The sequence below is a fragment of the Theropithecus gelada genome, chromosome 14 (assembly GCF_003255815.1).
Source record: "Theropithecus gelada isolate Dixy chromosome 14, Tgel_1.0, whole genome shotgun sequence".
Classification (NCBI taxonomy): domain Eukaryota; kingdom Metazoa; phylum Chordata; class Mammalia; order Primates; family Cercopithecidae; genus Theropithecus; species Theropithecus gelada.
Genome location: NC_037682.1, coordinates 108450814 through 108466372, shown reverse-complemented (window position 1 = coordinate 108466372; position 15559 = coordinate 108450814). Strand labels below are relative to the sequence as shown.

The 15559-nt window shown below is 39.9% G+C and overlaps 1 protein-coding gene across 5 annotated transcripts in view; it reads left to right on the top strand.

Moving 5' to 3' along the window:
- SIK3 (SIK family kinase 3) overlaps positions 1-15559 on the top strand; it is a 258789-nt gene that overhangs the window by 148183 nt on the left and 95047 nt on the right. The window lies entirely within an intron of this gene.

The window sequence follows — 15559 nt, the reverse complement described above, 5'->3', positions numbered from 1 at the left end:
GCCCTAACTCTGAGATTTTACCTGCGGAGAAAAACAAACCGTAAAACAGCTCCTAACTTCTTCCCAAAGGAACTGGCTTCATTTGAAACAGGGAGTGAAGAAGTTCAAACCTGATTCTACTCTCAAGAAGAGTAGAGGGAAAAGAAAAAAGGAAAAGAAAGAGGTTGTGGAGGTTGTGGTAAAGGGCATTTGAGAAGAGATTCATGAAACAGGCCAAATGGTAGGTTTGCTAGTTTGCAGGAGAGAACCAATGAATTAATTTAGAAAGACCTTTTCTGGGGTTAGAATAAAAATAAATCACTTGCTGGGTGCACATCTGTAATTCAAGCTACTCAGGCAGAAGGATGGCTTGAGCCTAGGAGTTGGAGGCCAGCATAGGCAACACAGGGAGACCCTGTCTTAAATAAAAACAAAAATAAAACAAAAAAACACTGATGGCAAAAAATATTTCTTCAAAGGAACCAGAATTTGATTGTATTGTTTGTAGACCAATTTGTGCCCCAGGGCATTGTTCAAAACAAAAGGGCAATCAGCCAGCAATTAGTGGAGTTTAACAGCTGGATATGGTCAGTAAACGGGAGGGAGAAAGTCCTAGCAAAAACACTGTGATCCCAAGGTAACTAACTGTAGGCCTGCCAAAGCTGCCTGTTCCAGAGGAAACACGCTAGAGGCTGAACACTGTGAATATAGAGAAATAAACTTCACTAGAAGAATCCAGCCTTTAGCTGGGCATGGTGGCATGCACCTGTAGTCATAGCTCCTTAGGTTATTGATATGAGATCTTTGAAACTGTGGGCATTTTACAGCTATAAATTTCCCTCTAAGCATGCTTTGACTGCATATCATGAGTTTTAGTATGCTGTATTTTCATTTTCATTCATTTGAAAGTATTTTCTGAATTCGCTTTTGATATTTTATTTATTTCATTATTTATTTAGAAGTGTGGTGTTTAATTTTCGGTATTTGTGAATTTCCCAAATGTTTCCTACTCTTGATTTCCAGTTTCATTCCATTATAGTTGGTGGTTTTTCTGTTCTCTGTTTCATAATTTCTGCTATAATCTTTATTTCCTTCTTTCTGCTTGCTTCAAGACACTAGAAGAGGAAGAACAAACTAAAACTGAAGCAAGCAGAAAGAAGGAAATAACAAAGATTATAGCAGAAATTATGAAACAGAGAATAGAGAAACAATAGAAGATATCAGTGAAACCAAAAGATGGTTCTTTGAAAAAATCGACAACATTGATAGATCTTTAGATTGATGAGAGAGAGAGAGAAGAAAAAAAGAGAAGACTGAAATGACTAAAATCAGAAGTGAAAGAAAGGAACATTACTACAGTCCCTTAAGAAATAAAAATGGGCGGGGCGTGGTGACTCACACCTATAATCCCAACACTTTGGTAAGCTGAGGTGGGAGGATTGCTTGAGTGCAGGAGTTCAGTACCAGCATGGACAACATAGTGAGACCTTATTTCTAGTAAACATAAAAAATTAGCCGGGTGTGGTAGCATGAGCCTGTGGTCCTAGCTACTTAGGAGGCTGAGGCAGGAGGATCACTTGAGCCCAGGAGATCAAGGCTGCAGGGAGCCATGATTGTGCCAGTACATACCAGCCTGGACAACAGAGCAAGACCCTGTCTTAAAAAAATAAATAAAAATGATTATAAAGGAATATTATGAACAACTGTATATCAACAAATCAGCTGGGCTTGGTGGCTCATGACTGTAATCCTAGCACTTTTGGAGGCCGAGGTGGGTGGATTGCTTGTCCTCAGGAGTTCAAGACCAGCCTGGGCAACATGGTGAAACACCGTCTCTTACAAAAAAATAGAAAAATTAGGCACTCATGGTGGTGCACACCTGTAGTCCCAGCTACTCGAGAGGCTGAAGTGGGAGGATCACCTGAGCTTGGGAGGTGGAGGTTGCAGTGAGCTGTGATTGCACCACTGCACTCCAGCCTGGGCAACAGAGTGAGACCCTGCCTCAAAAAAAAAAAAAAAAGTCAGATAACTTAGATGAAATGGACAAATTCCTAGAAAGATACCAACTGTTGAAACAACTGACTTAAGAAGAAATAGACAGTCTGAATAGACTGATATCAAAGTAAAGGGATTGAAGTAGTTATCAAAAAAACTACTCACAAAGAAAATCCCGGGCCCAGGTGGAATCACTGCAGAATTCTACCAAACATTTTAAGAACAATTAATAGCAATTCTTTACAATGTCTTCTAGAAAACAGAAGAGGGAACACTTTCCATCCATTTTATGTGGCCAGTATTACTCTGATACCAATACCAGAAGACAGTACAAAAAAAATTATAGACAATATGGCATGGATGCAAAAATCCTCAACAAAATAGTTACCACCTGAACCCAGCAACATATAGGAAGAATTATACATTGTGGCCCTGTGGGATATCCCAGGAACAATAAAGATTCCTGGGATTGGCCAGGCGTGGTGGCTCACACCTGTAATCCCAGCACTTTGGGAGGCCGAGGCGGTTGGATCACCTGAGATCAGGAGTTCGAGACCAGCCTGACCAACATGGTGAAACCCCATCTCTACTGAAAGTACAAAAAATTAGCTGGACATAGTGGTGGACACCTGTAATCCCAGCTACTTGGGAGACCGAGGCAGGGGAGTTGCTTGAACCTGGGAGGTAGAGGTTGCAGTGAGCCAAGATCACACCACTGCACTCCATCCTGGGCAACAAGAACAAAACTCCGTCTGAAAAACAAAACAAAACCAAAAAACAAGGTTCCTGGGATAGATACTAATAGAATACAAAAGAAACATGACATCTCAATACGATGCCAAAAAATTGACAAAATCCAACATTCTGGCTGGGTGCAGTGGCTCACACCTGTAATCCCAGTACGTTGGGAGGCCAAGGCGGGTGGATCACCTGAGGGCAGGAGTTTGAGACCAGCCTGGCCAACATGGTGAAACCCCGTCTCTATTGAAAATACAAAAATTAGCCAGGTGTGGTGGTGCACACCTGTAATCCTAGCTACTCTGGAAGCTGAGGCTTGAGAATCGCCTGAACCCAGGAGGCAGAGGTTGCAGTGAGCCAAGATCATGCTATTCCCCACTCCAGCCTGGGTGACAGAGTGAGACTTTGTCTCAAAAAAAAAAAAAAAATCCAACATTTCATACACACACACACACACACACACACACGTGTACTATCCGCCCCCCCCCTCCTCCCGGGCATAAGTAAATTGCATCCAACACTCTTTCATGATAAAAACAGCCATCAACCTAGAAATAGAAGATAATTTCATCAACCGCATGAAGGATCTCTATGAAAAACCCACAGCTAACATAATACTTAATGGTGAAAGACTGAATGTTTTCCCACTCAGAGCAGAAACAAAAGGTTTAATCTCTTGCCACTTCTATCCAAACATTGTACTGGAGGTTCTAGCCACAACTGTTAGGCAAGGAAAAGATTTTAAAGGCATCTAGATTAGCAAGGAAGAAGTAAAACCATCTCTATTCAGAGATGACATGATATTATATATAGAAAATCCTGAAGAATCTACTGAAAAACTATTAGTACTGATAAGTGAGTTCTGCAGATTTGCAGGGTAGAAGATTAGTATACAGAGATCAGTTGTATTTCTATACCCTTGCAATGTAAAATACTATCCAGAAAAGAAGGAAACAATTCAATTTACAATAGCGTCAATAAGAATAAAATTCTTAGGAATAAATTTAACAAAAGAAGTACAGAACTTATACTCTGGAAAGTATTAATAAGTGTAAAAACAACATTGAAAGAAACTTAAGAAGATCTAAATGATTGGAAAAACATTCCATGTACATGGATTATAAGAGTTAACATTGTCAAGACGGCAATATTGATTTCCACATTCAGCGCAATCTCCATCAGAATTTAAGCTGACTTTTTTGTAGAGATTGACAACCTGATTCTAAAATTTATATGGCATTGCAAGGGACACAACATAGCCAAAACAGTCTTGAAAAAGATTGGGGTGATTCAGCCATAAGAAACTGGAAGAGACAAAGAACAGATTCTCCTGTAGGGTTTCTTTTTTCAAGACGGAGTTTCTCTCTTGTTGCCCAGGCTAGAGTGCAATGGTGCGATCTCAGTTCACTGCAACTTCCGCCTCCCGGGTTCAAGTGATTCTCCTGCCTAAACCTCCTGAGTAGCTGGGATTACAGGCATGTGCCACCATGCCTAGCTAATTTTTGTATTATTAGTAGAGACGGGGTTTTACCACGTTGTCCAGGATGGTCTCAAACTCCTGACCTCAGGTGATCTGTCCATCTAGGCCTCCCAAAGTGCTGGGGTTACAGGCGTGAGCCACTGTGCCCGGCCTCCTCTGGGGTTTCTAAATAGAGCACGGTTCTGCTTTTGGATGTCTTGCTTCCAGAACTGTGAGTGAATAAATTCCACGTGTTTTAAGCTACCCGATTTGTGGTAATTTGTTATGGCACCCCTACCAAACTGATACATATGACGACAGGATATTGGCACAATTTCAGGCCATCTCCCCACAAAACCCTAACCATTTATAAAGGGGAAAAGCACTTATATGATGGAGGATCTGACCACCCTCAATGAGATCAAGTGACCTATATGAACATCACATGTGGTATGAAGGATTCAAAGAAGTAATGCAAGAACTGCATCTTGGAATACTTGCAGGAATTAACTAGGGAGAGCAAGGTATTTCAGACATGCTATAGCTTGTTTAACATATTTGGAGATTAGAGACAGCACGGCATATTCCATATTCCTTAAGAGGTTTAGTAGGGTTAAAAAGGTGTATGTGAGAAAATGGCAAAAAACGAGTCTGGTAATTCAGGGAAGGGTCAATAGTGAAGGACTTTATGTGACTTATTCGACTTGACCAAACCCCCCTTTATACCCTCTTACTGTACTATAGCCTTTTTTTTTTTTTTTTGAGAGGGAGTCTTGGCTGGAGTGCAGTGACCAGATCTCAGCCCACTGCAAGCTCCGCCTCCCAGGTTTACACCATTCTCCTGCCTCAGCCTCCCGAGTATCTGGGACTACAGGCGCCCGCCACCTCGCCCCACTAGTTTTTTGTATTTTTAGTAGAGACGGGGTTTCACCATGTTAGCCAGGATGGTCTCGATCTCCTGACCTCCTGATCTGCCCATCTCAGCCTCCCAAAGTGCTGGGATTACAGGCTTGAGCCACCGCGCCCGGCCACTATAGCCTTTCTTAATAGTATTTATATCAGTTACGGTTTTACATTTAATTTTGTAATTATTTAATGGTATTTCTGTCCCATTAGACATCAAACTTCACAAGTTTAGGGACCATGTCTGTTTTGCCCACTGTTGTATCCCCATGTCTATTTTTGTTCTCTAGTTCTTACTGTTGGACTGAAGTACTTGCTGCTGGAAAAGATCAGTAATTGTTTATTGAATGAATGAGTGAGTGAGTGAGTGAGTGAGTGAGTGAATGAGGAACTGAGTTTTACCCTGAATTATTACCATACATTCTGGAGGAAGGATTGGGCTGGGGCATACCAAGACCTGTTAGGAAACTGCACAGCAAACCATTTGAGAATTAAACAGATTAATCAGCAGAGGATGAGTGGCTACCTGGCTTGGACACTTAGCTATGTAGACATGGGGTTGACTTCAGGGAAGCCAGGCTAAAAAATAAAAAGAAGAATTTAAACAACATTTCAGCAGAGAAATCAACAGTGGCACACCATGGGAAGCTAGATTCTAAAATTATTTGCTGGAAGGTTACTGAAAAACAGAAAAAAAAAACCTCATTAATGACAACAGTAATCTGCAGGGGGTAAATCATAGTGCAGAATCGGTTTAATATGTGATGTATTATATCAGTTTTCTAAAAAAATTATGGTATGTTAAAGAAAAATACCCGGCTGGGCGTGGTGGCTCACGCCTGTAATCCCAACAATTTGGGAGACAGAGGTGGGAGGATCACGGGGTGAGGAGATCGAGACCATCGTGGCTAACATGGTGAAACCCCGTCTCTACTAAAAAATACAAAACAAAATTAGCCGGGCATGGTGGCGGCGCCTGTGGTCCCAGCTACTCGGGAGGCTGAGGCAGGAGAATGGCGTGAATCCAGGAGGTGGAGCTTCCAGTAAGCCGAGATTGCGCCATTGCCCTCCAACCTGGGCGAGAGCGAGACTCCGTCTCAAAAAAAGAAAAAAAGAGAAAAATACCCAGGGATATGTAAACCCTAATCAGGATGAAAAGCAGTCAATAGAAACTGTCTCTGAGTGGCCAAGATGTTAAATTTAGTGAAAACGTCATAGTAGTTATAAATATGTTGAACAGTTAAAGGAGATCATGTCTAAATAACTAAATGAAAATATGGTGACAATGATTTCACAAATAGATAAGGTATAATAGGAACTATAAAAAAAGAACAAAATAGAAAATCTAGAGTTGAAAAGTAAATGAGAAATTCACTAGATGAGTTCAACAGAAGATTTGAAATGGCGGAAGATACAACCAATAAAGTTGAAGAAATATTTTTTTAAAAAATTCAATCTGGCTCATGCCTATAACCCTAGCACTTTGGGAGGTTGAGGGCGGGAGGATCAGTTGAGCCTAGGAGTTTGAGAGCAGCCCTGACAGTATAGCAAGACCCTGTCTCTACAAAAAAAAAAAATAGCCTGATATGGTGGTGCATGCCTGTAGTCCCAGCTACTCGGGAAGCTGAGATGGGAGCATCTCTTGAGCCCAGGAGTTTGGGGCTACTGTGAGCTATGATCATGTGACTGTTCTCCAGCCTGGGCAACAGAGTGAGACCCTGTCTCAAAAAAAAAAAAAAAACAAAAAAAAACGTAATTAATTCAATCTGAAGAACAGAGAGAAAACCATTGAAGAAAAATAATTAGAGCCTTGGGAGATCTGTGGGACAAGATCAAACGTACCAACATATTTGCAATAGAAAGCCCAGAAGAAGAGGAGACAGAGAAAGGGAAAGAACAAATGCTTGAAGATGTAATGACCAAGAACTTCTAATGTGTATCGTAAAACATTAATCTTCAGTTTCAAGAAGCTCCATGTACCTCAAGTGGGACAAACACAAAGAGATCCACATCTAGATCTAAAACACAAATCTTTGTCGAAATGCTAAAAGCCAGAGACAAAGAATCTTGCAAGCAGCAGGAGAAAATATACTTCATCACATGCAGGGTAACAACAATATGATTTTCAGCTGACTTCTCATCAGAGGGAAAAAAGGCTGGAAGACAGCGAATGGATTGATACATTTAAAGTGCTGAAATAAAAAAAAAAATCCTGTGAAATCAAAAATTCTATATGGATGAAGGCAAAATAAATATGTTCAGAAATAAGCAAATACTGAGATAATTTATTGTTAGCAGATCTATGCAGGACATATGAAAGAGGTGCTCAGGCTGAAAGCAAAGGATAACATATGGTAATTGCTATCCACAGGGGTAAGTAAAGAAAACAGAAATGGCGAATATGTAGGGAAAAGTAAAAGACTATGTAAATACATATATTTTTCTTTTCTTATCTTAATTTCTTTAAATGATATAAAATTGCTTAAAGAGGTAATCACAACACTTTATATTTGGATTTCTTTTTTTTCTTTTTTTGAGATGGAATTTCGCTCTCGTTACCCAGGCTGGAGTGCAATGGCGCAATCTCTGCTGTCACCTACAAGTTCAGGAAATTCCCAAAACTGGTTAAGTTTGAAAATAGCTAGAAGGATTCACAAAATTCACTGAAAGCTAATATACTCCCAGTTTATTACAGGTAAAGGGTACAGATTAAAATCAGCCAGGGAAGAAAGTGCAGAGTCCAGGAGAAGTACCAAATGCAGAACTTTTGTTGTCCTTTCCATGTGGATACAGGATGTGTTACACTCCTGGTATGGATGTGTTACATTGTGTACAGAGCAGTACCCATCAGAGAAGCCCAGCTGACCCTCTGTGTTCAGTGTTTTTATTTTACATAAGCCTGATTGATTGATTGATTGATTGCTCACTTGATTGATCTGTGTGTCTCGGTCAACTGATGCTCGTGACCCAAAGCCCACACATCAAGTCACGCTGTTGTGTAGCTAACAATGTATATCCAGCCTCTACCCTGAGACTATATGGGTGTGGCAAATCCCAGCCTAAATCATGTTGTTAGACTCTCTGGCACGACCCAAGGCTCCCAGACAAACAGAGACACTCCTAGCAGACATAACATTCCAAGAACCCAGAGATTGCTTCCCAGAAGCCAACGGAAGGCCAGGCCTTCTCTTTGGGCAAGGCCAAGTTCTTCACTCTGCAGAGTCTAAAACGTTTTTCTATTAAACACAGCTCTTATTTTGATAAAACTACATTACACCTTGGCTATAGACAACTTAGGATTTTAGTTGTGATATGCTTATAAAGTATAAAATACACAGTGAATTTTGAAGACTTAGTATGAAAAAAAGAAGGTACCCTATCTCATTGCTATTATTTTTATTGATTACATTCTGAAATGATCTTTTGATGTATTGGTTTAAAGTGAGGTATTGATTTTCAAAATGAGTGCTTTTTTTTTAACTTTTAAATGTGATTACAAGAAAATCTTATATAAATGGCACACATTGTATTTTATTTGATAGTGCTAATTTTTTTTTTTTTTTTTTTTTTTTTTTTTTTGAGACGGAGTCTCGCTCTGTCCCCCAGGCTGGAGTGCAGTGGCGCGATCTCGGCTCACTGCAAGCTCCGCCTCCCGGGTTCACGCCATTCTCCTGCCTCAGCCTCCCGAGTAGCTGGGACTACAGGCGCCCACAACCGCGCCCGGCTAATTTTTTGTATTTTTAGTAGAGACGGGGTTTCACCGTGGTCTCGATCTCCTGACCTTGTGATCCGCCCGCCTCGGCCTCCCAAAGTGCTGGGATTACAGGCGTGAGCCACCGCGCCCGGCTGATAGTGCTAATTTAGAAGGTTATGATAAGAGAGGGGGAAGTTTAGAATTTCATAGGCAAAATAACGTCAACCAAAGACAATTTCAAGATGTGGCCATAGGAGTAGTTGCTATACATTGCTAGAGTTCTAGGTCACTGGAGAGAAAGAACGCTAAAAGAATCATGAAGCAAACTGTCAAATAAGCTATCCTCATTGATGTTCGCATTCCCTAGGTGTTGGTAGAATCTGAGTGGAGGGTGCAATAGAGTACAAACTAGGTTTCAGTCAGTGTCTTTGATGAATGTGAAGGCAAGAGAGGCAGAGAGGGAGTATACTAGCTGCCCAAGCACATGGCATAGTATTGTTAATGGTGACCTTGAAGAAGTTACATTACTTCCTAATCCCTGGTGGAATATTGTCCCTTTTTTCCTCAAGAGGCCTGTAAAGGAATTGCTAGTCTTAGAGGAGTTGGTTGGAAAAGTGATTATCAATAAGAGGTGTTGGCCCTGATGTAAAAACCCCGCTGCCCTTCTTTGCCCTCTTTGTCCCTCCTTAACTTTTGTGACCCGTCTCAAATGTTATTCCCCCTGTGAACTCTGCACTGATTTTGCCAGATAGCTAATTGCCTTTTTTTTCTTCACTTTGAACATACTTCTCCTATAGCACTTTTTGAAGTAATTTTTTTTTTTCATTTCTAAGTCTGTCTTTTACTGGTAATTTAGACTCTAGTCCATTTCTTTTTCCTTCACTATTTTCCAAGGGGGTTGGTTGAATCCATGACTATGGTGCCTACAGATAGAGAGGGAAGACTATATATGCTGAATTCAATCACTTATCACCACCTCCATCACTACCAATCTGGTCTAAGTCACAATCATGTCTTGCTAAGATCACTGCAGTAGCCTTTAAATAGTCTCTCTGAATCTGCCCTGACCCCCCTATTATAGCTAGAAGGATTCTTTTAAAATTCAAGTGGGACCTTACTACTCAGCTACTTCTGTTGGCTTTCCCATCTATTTGGAATAAATTTATAATTCCTACTATGGCCTATAAGATTATATAATTTGATCTCCAGCTGTCTCTCACCGCAGCTCCTAGCACTCTCCCTCTCACATTGGCATCTTTCTTCTTCATTAAACCCTTCGCTGTGCTCCCACTTTAAGACCTTCATATATTCCATTTCTTCTTCCTGAATTACTCTTTTCCCACATATCACGTGGCTGTCTCTCCTGTTTCTTACAAGTCTCTTATCAAATGTTATCTCATTAGAGAGGTCTCTGCTCACCATGCTGTCTAAAAATCTCATTCTTCCTACTGGCCTACTGCTCTGTAGTCTCTGTCTTGCTTCACTTTTCTTTTTGGTTCTTATCATGAACTGACATATATTTATTTGTTTTTTTATTGTCTTGAGTCAATAAAATTTACATGCCATTAAAGACTTTGTCATTTTTGTTGCCTACTAAATCTTTAATACCTAAAATAGTGCCCACAGAGAATGCATGTTCCATAAATATTTATTGATAAGTTGAATAAAATACTAAGTGAATGAAAGAACCTCACTGAATTGCTGATTATGGCGTTTAAGTTTTATTCATCTGTGTCTTCCTTGTTTAATGTAGTGTCTAACATATAGTAGGCACTCACTAAATGTATCTTATTGTGTCACAATGAAATATAACCAAATCAGGCATGGAATTTGCATGTTTTTTAATAACATTTTAGTTAAATGAGTTTTTGACGTGGGGAAAGCACCTTTTTTGGGTAACTGTATAGAGGAAGACATATTGAAGATTATGAATTCTAAGCAGTGTAATACATAGACTTCAGTAACTGGTTATTTAATGAGTATTTGTTACTCATTCAATTGACTTATCAAGTTTATTTTTACATACTATTCAGCCTTATATTATGAAGGAGCAGTGATGACAATGTGGGTTTGTTTAGTGTTACAAACAGAATTGAGAAACTGGTTAGTTTTGTAAACCACTAAACTTATAATTTAAAACTTCCACACTATGATATCTTCAGATATATATCCCCAAACTTCCTATTTGAGACCATGAAGTCATAAATCCAGTACTTTATCAAGTTAAGTTTCCTGAATACCAGGCAGAACTCATGGGCATTTAAAACAAATTACTAATTTAAGAGGAGTCTGTTGAAAAGTGTATGATTTATTATGAACATTCTCAGTGTCTTAAAAAATAACATTTCTTAGTGGTGCCAACATGTATGGAACCCTGAACTTCTCACAAGGCCGTTCATTGATGCCATGGGTCACTCAAGAACTATTAGGACAGAGGATCCGAAAGACTAACTTGCATAACCATTGTGTACAAGATACTGTGTTAAGTGTTTCACATAGGTTATTTTATCTTGTGACTGCCTGGAAGTTCAAGAATACAACACATTTATTTGAGCACTACTATGTACTGGTTTGTTGTGGATTTTTTTTTTTCTTTTACATGTTTTTATTTAATCCTCAGCATCCTTTATATCTTCACAACTAAACTACCGTTTTCCCACTAGGTTATTTACTCCTTTGATTGTAAAAAAAACTTAGCTATTTTTGGCTGGGTGCAGTGGCTCAAGCCTGTAATTCCAGCACTTTGGGAGGCTGAGGCGGGCGGATCACGAGGTCAGGAGATTGAGACCATCCTGGCTAATATGGTGAAACCCCGTCTCTACTGAAAATACAAAAAATTAGCCGAGCATGGTGGTAGGTGCCTGTAGTCCCAGCTACTCGGGAGGCTGAGGCAGGAGAATGGCCTGAATCTAGGAAGCAGAGCTTGTAGTGAGCTGAGATTGCGCCACTGTACTCCAGCCTGGGGGACAGAGCGAGGCTCTGTCTCAAAAAAATCAAAACAAAACAAACGAACAAAACTTAGCTATTTTCTGAGGCTTTCCTAACAGAAGCAAGTAACCATGCTACTGAACTTTAATCACTCTGAATCAGAATAATTGACTTACATTTATTTCCCTAATTAATTTCCCATTTATTATTATTCATTTTTTGTTCTGTTTTCTTAATATCAGATATGACTAACATTTATTTTATTTATTTATCCTTTTTTTTTTTTTTTAATGCCCCCGCCAGAAACATGCAAGTGAAGAGACGCATGGATGAAGGAGGGTAGCTGGCGGGGGCGGGTCTGTGACCAGCATTTATATTGTAACTGGCTCAGGATGCATGAGGAAGCCACCCGTGCTTTGACCTCACTTTATAGTAAAACATTCATTTATAGTTTGATCATCCAGTCATTTCTACCATGACATAAAAATAAGAACCTCAGAGAACAAATCAAATTATTTTTGCTGTATTGAGTATATATAAATCCCAAAGGGCCAGGCGTGGTGGCTCACTCCTGTAATCCCAGCACTTTGGGAGGCTGAGACGGGTAGATCACTTGAGGGTAGGAGTTCAAGACCAGCCTGGCCAACATGTTGAAACCCCATCTTTACTAAAAAATACAAAGATTAGCTGGGCGTGGTGGCACACACCTATAGTCCCACCTACTCGGGAAGCTGAGGTACAAGAATCACTTGAATATGGGAGGCGGAGGTTGCAGTGAGCCAAGATCACACACTGTACTCCAGCCTGGGCAACAGAGTGAGACTCTGTCTAAAAAAAAAAAAAAACTTAAAGGAATATTTTTGCCTGGCTCCTACATTAGCATTTACTTTCTGTGAAGAATCGTAACCCTGTGTTTGTTATTATCAAGTGTCTACAAACAGCCCAGCTTCTATAGTTAGGTAAAGTAAATTCATAATCAAAACTACAGTCTACAATACCATTCTTACATACAACAGCGTTAACAGTAATTCCTTACTGTCATGTAATAGCCAGGGCATGTTTAGCTTTCTGCACGTTTCAAAACATCTTCTTATAGTTTGTACAAATTACGATGCAACAAATCCATACATCCATTGAGTTGAAAAATGTCTTAAGTTTTTTATAATCTAAATTTTTAAATAATCTGTAACAACCTCATGTCTTCCCTACAAACATTTACTTTTTTTCTATGCTATGGATTGTCTTAAAAAGTGTCCTACGTTTGGAATTTGGCTGATCATATCTTTATTATGTCATTCAACATGTTCCTGTAGTTCAGTGTTTCTTGGAAAGTGGAAGTTACATTTAGGAATTTGGTTAGTTCAGTTTTTGGAGGGGAAGCAGGAGTGCTCCATAGTTTTTTATTGCATCACTTCTTCAGGAGTTGTAAAATATCTGGTTTTCCCACTTTTAGTGATACTTAGAATAATCTTCAGGTTTAGTTATTGTTCACCAAATTGATCCTTTATAAAGTTTCCCATCAATCTTTTACCTGATGTTTTACCTACTCCTGTCATTCAGTTGCCTAGCTATTTCATTAGAAGTTGCAAGGCCAGGCTTGGTGGCTCGTGCCTGAAATCCCAGCACTTTGGGAGGCTGAGACAGGTGGATCACGAGGTCAGGAGTTTCAGACCAGCCTGACCAACATGGTGAAACCTCGTCTCTATTGAAAATACAAAAATTAGCCAGGCGTGTTGATGCACACCTGTAGTCCCAGCTACTCGGGAGGCTGAGGCAGGAGAATCGCTTGAACCCAGGAGGCAGAGGTTGCAGTGAGCCAAGACTGCGCCATTGCACTACAGCCTGGGTGACAGAGCGAGATTTGTCTTAAAAAAAAAAAAGAAGAAGTTGCAAAATGATGATTATTTGAATTCTCTCATTCATTCTACATTTATGAGTTATTATTCTTCTGTAAAGAACTTTGCCTTATAAACTACTTAGAAACTGTAGCAATGGCAAGATAAATGCTTGATTCTTTCCTTTCCTGTATGTGTCAGTTTTTAGAATAATGAATTGGTTCTCTAGCAATCTCCAGTGGAGACTAAGGAAGTTGGTTTTCTATTTTGTAATATAGTTGTGCAATTATGGATTTTAGTATATTTTATGTGCTTCAGTCCATTGAGTCATTCTTTTTTTGATACTGAAAGTATTCCACTTAGCCCACGGGAGCCTGGAGCCTCTTCAGGCTGACTCCTGTGTCCTTTTGATGTGAACTCAATAGTCTTTGATATTTTTGTTGCTTTTAGGCAAGATGTCCTATGCTTATCTTGAACATTTCCTGTCCCAGACATGGAATCAAACGTTTCTCCTAGGAGCTCTGGGTTTCTTCTCTTTCCTCTCCCCTTACCTACCCTTACCTCCCCTCCCTTCCCCTCCCCTCCTCTCCCCTCTTCTTGAGATAGAGTTTTGCTCTGTTGCCGAGGCTGGAGTGCAGTGGTGTGATCTTGGCTCACTGCAGCCTCCACCTCCCAGGTTCAAGCTATTCTCCTGCCTCAGCCTCCCGAGTAGCTGTGACTACAGGCACACGTCACCTCGCCCAGCTAATTTTTGTGTTTTTAGTAGAGACGGGGTTTCACCATGTTGGCCAAGCTGGTCTTGAACTTCTGGCCTCAAGTGATCCGCTTATCTCGGCCTCCCAGAGCGCTGGGATTACAGGCGTGAGCCACCGTGGCCCGGCCAACTCTGGTTTCTTTAAATGGAAAATAACATTTAAAGACCAGAATATGGATCTCAGGGATGCTCGTTAGTGCTACTGGGTTATGATTGCTTTGAGGAGGGGACAGAGCTATGAAATATATATTTTTAATAGAGAGGAAAATGAAACGAGTTTATACTAACATTCCAATTAAAATGTAAGATTTCAGCATTTTTATTTCTTAAATATTATCTGTAGTTCTCTTTTCTTTTGTGTTGAAAATTGTGGTTCCAGATGACTTTAACATAATCACGTTTTTGATGTGAATGAGGGGGGAGACTGATTGATTGAAAACAGTACCAGTAGTATTACAAATAATAAGGAGACTTGTGGTTCTTTTTGTTCTTAGGATATATCCCACGAAGAATTGTCTTAGTCTGGTTGGGCTGCTTTAGCAGAATACTTTAGCTTTACTTACAGTTAGGTATTATGTACCATGAATCTACTGACTTTTTTACAGGTTGCTTTCAATTTAGAAATGTTTCTTCTGTTTGATTCAATTCTGAATTGTTTCGATTATGTAAGACATTACTTGTTTCCAAAGTTAAAGCTACAAAACAGGGTGCATTCATATATCTGGCTTCCACACCTTTTCCATAAGTAACCATTTATTTAACATTATTCCTTTTGGCAAATCTAAATAAATATACACACATACATACACATGCATATTTGTATTTTCCCTTCCTTCCTACACAAACAAACACACTCTACATATTTTTCTACGTCTTGCAGTGCTTCGTGGATATAAACCCATCCATGGACCAAAAATCCATGGGCTGGAAGGGAAGACACACAGGATAAGAAATTACTGTAATGTAGTTGTTCACTGATGTCATAGAGGCAGATAGACTAAATGTCATTAGATACAAATTATGGAGCAGTTTTTCTCGGGCAGGTGAGTAGGTTAGGGTTAGCTTCAGAGAAACAACCTTTAAGCTGGAGTTTAAAGGATAACCTTGAATTCCAAAGTTCAGGTGGGGATGGGAATGAGAATAGGAGACGGGCATTCCAGCAAGAAGTAAAACCCTGAGCAAAGCGTACAGCTTGTTGGTGAAACAGCAAGTACACATGCAAGTGAACCATGTTCATGAATTAGAACTATATATTGTAGGCTATGAGATGTTGT